The following is a 6,000-nucleotide window of genomic DNA, read 5'->3' as shown; positions in this document are numbered from 1 at the left end:
TGTGTAGTGACCAGTTCCATACACTGAGTGCGAGTGTAAAAGTAAGTGAACCCTAAGTTGAATTGACTAAACAAGTAGGTAGGCAGAATCAGGTGTGTGAATCATAATCACTCATTCATTTTATGAGTTCCCTTTAATATTTCATTAGAATAATGACCACCCCTATAGGGTCCACATACATTCAGGTAGCACTGTACATACATTTGTTCAGATACATGCTAAAGTCAAATCTGGGATCAATATTGATATTTATAAATACATAATGGTGACTGTACATTGAATAGATAGAGAGGGATGTGATGTTAACCAGCTCTGTATGGAAGCTGAGGTGGTTGAGTCTTGGGCCAAGATGAAGGGGATCCTTCAACTGGTTGGTATGAAAAGAACAACAATCCCACTGGCCTGGTGAAGGTGAACAAAGTGCTTCATCTAGAACTGAAAGTCACATATTCTGTAAGGCTAATTCACCTCCACACGAGTTCAGCTGAATCAGTTTTGATGCAAGCTAAAATATTCTGAAAACATTAACATTTCTGTGACTTTACTGAACATGTATGAGATGAAACTGACTTAAATGATGTGTAAAATTATAGCACTGTACCTTGGTTTTTAAAGGTCATTCAGGGTCACTTTTCTGTAAAGAGCAAAAATACATTGTTTATGATGTTGACCAATGAAAAGTAGTTTGTGTGTGTGCGTGTGTGTGTGTGTGTGTGTGTGTGTGTGTGTGTGTGTGTGTGTGTGTGTGCGCACACTTCGTTTCATACTTTGCCTCCTTTTTCTTCCCACAGTGTAATTTCTTACCTGGAGAAAATGTAAAAGCATAGACAAAGATCAATAAAGTACATAAGGACTCCTAGGAAATTTAAACATGAAATATGTGGTATATTTTAACTTTGTACTTAGTAACAGAATAATGTGAAAGTGTCTTTTCTCAGGATGGTCATGTTAGCAAGTATTTTGGATAGTTAAAGGAATTACTTGTTAAACTACACATTAGTGATGTAGTTGTAAAATTAGCTGAGTTGTGTGTTAATTCCAGCTAGTTATTGTAGTGATTGGAGCTGCTGCCTTTGGACCTCAAGGTCGCGGGTTTGAGTCTCACCTCCAGCTGTAGTAACCTTGAGCAAGGTACATACTCTAAATTCCAATAAATGTGATTCACTTTCTGATACTTTCCTCCAAAGTGACTTCTAATTATTTAGACAGCTGAATAATTTCTACTGGAGCTTTTTTAGGGTAAGTACCTTACACAAGGACCCTACAGTTGGAGGTGAAACTTGAACCTGCAGCCTTTGAGTCTAAAGGCAGCAAGACTAACCACTACACCCCCAGTACTATCCTTGAAATAATAAGAATTAAAAGAAAATTATTACTGAAAATATGTCTCCACATCCTATTCAGTCTGAGTGCACTTTACTGTCATCTATTGCCTGACTCTGTGAAAAGGTAACATTCGCTCTGCTACAAATTCAGTTTTAGAAAACAAAATTCAGGCAAGCTGAAGAAAACATTGCAGTTTAAAAAAGAAATACATTTTCTTGGGTAAAACATTTGTGCCTTCAAAAATTCATCACTCAAATGTTCACAACGCAGGAACCAGGTGTTTCCTTCTATCTACTGATGTCTTCACCGAGGTCACTTACTGAAGATGATGGTCAAGCCAAGGACGAAGAAAACCACTGCCAAAATCAGCCCCCATTTCCTTAACACTTCGTAGTCTGACAAACAGCAAAAGAAAACTATTGACATGCACATCTGAACACTTGATGCATATGATCACATACATCAAGACACAAACACTGTGGATAAAAGGAGAGCCATGGTCCGGGTTACAATTTATTACTGAACCTGCACAAAATGTTGCTCAGCAGTGGTTTAGGGACTGAATGCAGTATCTAGCATCAAAACTCATTGACTTGTAGACACTTGGATTTGGACTCATCGAAAAATGCTTAGAAAATTATTGATTTGACTCCTCTTTCCATATATATCGCACTTTTGCATTTAAAGTGGTGATGCGATGAGGTGTGTGTGTGTTGCTACGCAGAAACCCCCCTGTGTCTACGTTGTGTTTTCTGCATCCATAATGTCACAGAAAGGCCCATTTGTGTCTCCTGCTACTGGTGGGATGAAGAAGAGGAAGGCAATTACTCTTGAGGAGAAACTCAAGATTATTGCCCAGCATGAAGGCGTCAAGCCCGTAATGGCCATCGCATGTATGCTAGGCTATGATGTTTGGTAGGTTAGGTGTTAGGTTAAATGCATTTTCCACTTACGATATTTTTGACTTACGATAAACCCATGTTTGTTTTCTGGGGTGTGTTACCCTGCCTTGTACCCTGGTTGGCAATGCACTGCATTTCTGTCTTGCCTTGGAAACCATGCAGCTGGTTGCTGCAAGTCTGCCACAGCTAGGTTGCACTTCCATCATCCACATATATACATATAAAAATATTAATCCTATTATAAATGCAAATATGTATTTAAAGTGTATAGCCTATTCTTTTTACACGTGCAGAATTTAGGTAAATCATTTTTTTACACCTCTCATCTGAAGGCTAATACTAGGATAGTGGTGTTGTCTGAAAATGAAAGACTTACCAAAAGTGAAGTCATCATCTCCAAACTCAGTCACTTCTGAAAAAGAGAAAAAAGATTGCAAATGTTCAATAGTGTTTTAAGGAAAATTGTGGCACAATTCATCTACATGAGACACAATACAGTTTCAGCGTCAGTGATTTATAGTTGCGGAAAACTCAGTGTAATACTTAAAACTGGGAAAAAAGGAGAAGAAACAGTTAATCCTTGACTCACCTCCAGCCATGTTTGCAGTGTATGTTGAGATTGTCCGCTTGATCCAAGTGTTACTTTGTACCGCGGTATGCCCACTTTTACATTTGTGCGTCTTGTCCTTTCCTCAGCCTCACCCCCCCTCTACGCAATCTGCTCAACTTTCAAGTTCAACAGAGCTTTCACCCGTGATCAGATGATACCAGCAATCACATGTGCAGCAGTGTGTCCTCCAGTCACCTGACAAGGTTGACCAGAAATGCAGATTATAGTGCATTCAAAACATGCAGGAAAAATTTCCATGAGTGAGGATTTTGTACAAGATAGATTTCCCTATGTGGTTAATTTTTAAAAAATATTTCAGATGATTTTTTTCCTCCTTTTTGTAATTTTTTTCATTCCTATACCAAAAATTTAAGGACAAAATTAAATGAAATTTTATTGCCTCTCTAAAACCTGAAACTCAAATGCAAAAACATTTTCATCATCATATTAATGTGACTAAGAATATTAGTCTGTAAGAGTACATGGAATTAATTCCTTAAACATTTATGCTTGCACAGAAATTGTCTCATAAATTATTTGCATTTTTTTTGAAAAGGTTACAGCAATAACTGACTGAAAGTAGAAGTTCTGGACCAGTGACTAGTTAAGGTTTAATCATGTATCTGGTGTGGGTCACATGAAGGACCTGTTTATCTTTTCCACTGGAAAAATAGAGTGGAAAATGCATTTAATTAAAGCTGTGGATTCTGTTAGAGTTCTACCGAATAATAAGAAAAATATTATGTTAGATTACAAATAAGACATGAACACTGTAAACCCGAGTCTATAAAATAACACTGTTCAAGTGGGCTGTGTCACTGTGTGAGAAGAGCTCTCTATAAAAATAAATTTAATTGAAAACTGAATTGTCGCTCAGTGATTCAGAGGAAAAAATGTCTGCACCTTGGGCACTAATTATCTGTCCTCCTCTGATGCACAACAAAATGTTATATCTGGCATGTGAATTGGTAAATGATTATAAATAACCCAGCATACACCCTAACTTACTAAGTGACTTTTTACAAAGGTGTATACACACACACACACACACACACACACACACACACACACACACACACACACTTTCAGAACCACTCGTCCCATATGGGGTCGCGGGGAACCGGAGCCTACCCGGTAACACAGGGCGTAAGGCCAGAGGGGGAGGGGACACACTCAGGATGGGACGCCAGTCCATCGCAAGGCACCCCAAGCGGGACTTGAACCCCAGACCCACTGAAGAACAGGACTGTGGTCCAACCCACTGCGCCACCGCACCCCCCTACAAAGGTGTATATTATAACTTAATACATCAGTCATACTGTATATCATGGGTAATATAGGGAATTTCCCAGTAAATGGAATTGTGTGGTCATTTGTGCAATGGAGGTAGCTAACCACGCAATAAAGGTGAAAGTCAGTAGGGTTCTATCAAAAGCATTACATCATCTGTATCATCACACACACACACACACACACACACACATTCAATAAGCACTCGTTCCTTTTCAGGGTCGCAGCAGGCCAGAGCCTATCCCAGAAGAACATCACACAAGGTAAGAAGGGGTACACCCTGGACGGAACACCAGTCCATGACAGGGTAGCCACACATGGACACTCTCTATAGGTAATTTAAAGTCACCAAATGACTTTAATGACGATAAACACAGAAAAACGAGACACACGGAGTGTTCTCACGGTAAGTGAAATGAGTTTACGTACATGAGATTAACACACCGTGATGAGACGTGGAGGGAGGGGGAGTATGAGATCTGGACGGAACTACAAAGGACGGGAGCGCAGGACTGGAACAGGACACACGGGAAGTGAACTTGGGAAACAGGATATGTATCGCTGGGGAAATCGCAAGGGATTAGCAAAGCGCTGATTGAGAATCCGAAAAGCACCTGCATGGCCTCAGCCATTTTATAGGGCTGGGAGAAGGTCATCAGATGAGTTGGGACCAGTTCTGCTGTTGTCTCGGTGCCCATTAGGACTTTCGTCTCTGCCGACGTGACAGACGGTAGAACAGTAGTTAAGTAGTATAATACTAGTTAAGAGTCTGGTTCAAGTTACAGGAAGGGTCCTACTGTTGTACCTTTTCAGGCCTTAACTTAAATTGCACAAATAAAATATTGAACCATACAAACATCTGAACCAAGTTTCTTTCTCAAAAAAAAATCCAAATAATACTTCAATTACACATTTAATTCAAAGTAATGGAATGACATGAAGTAAGTAAATCCTGAAGGTAAAGACACATATTAACCACTTGACACAGATTATTTACATTTATTTAGCAGATGCTTTTCCCCAAAGCAACTTACAATGAACTTTATGTATTGTTACCGGCCCACACACCTTATTCACCAAGGTGACTTACACTGGGTCACTCATCCCTACATCAGTGGAACACACTCTGTCACTCACACACTATGGGTGAACCTGAACAGCATGTCTTTGGACTATGGGAGGAAACCAGAGCACCCAGTGGAAAGTCAGACAGACACAGGGAGAACATACGAACTCCTCACAGACTGAGGGGGGATCAAATCCCCGTTCTCTCACACCACCCATGCACTGTGAGACAGCAGCACTACTGGCTATACCACTGTGCCACCCTAATAGCTAGCAGTAAAATATCTAGGAAAGATCTCATTATCACAGCTAAGTCATGTAGATCCCTTAAACTAATGGTGTGGAAATAGCAACTTTTTAATTCCATTGTATACTAGGTATTGAAAAGATTTGGTTTGTCATTGAGTCCTGCAGGATGAATGATGGTTTACTGATTTCGGATCATAACTACCCTAAGAATGTTGACCTTAAATAAACATTACAAATTAAGTCAGTCCTGTGCTGTGGCCTCCTGTCCTTAACAGCATTCCTTCCAGTGTGGGCAACCATCCATGACAGCCTCAAGTAAATTATTGATCACTTTTTTTTTTCGCTCTTGTGTTACTTTAGCCTGGAGACCTTGGCTGTGAAGTGTGAGTTCCAAGAGAAAGACACATTATATTTGTTTAAAGTGTAAGATTGCAGTCTTAATTATACCTGCTCTATACATAAGCAACATTTTTTTAACCCAAGACCCTCTACCCACTTGCAGCAGAGGACACCACTTCTGATTATAATTACAAATCTTACATTCTATCACCATATAGG

The sequence above is a fragment of the Scleropages formosus genome, chromosome 4 (assembly GCF_900964775.1).
Source record: "Scleropages formosus chromosome 4, fSclFor1.1, whole genome shotgun sequence".
Classification (NCBI taxonomy): Eukaryota; Metazoa; Chordata; class Actinopteri; order Osteoglossiformes; family Osteoglossidae; genus Scleropages; species Scleropages formosus.
Note: the sequence above shows the minus strand (reverse complement) of the source record.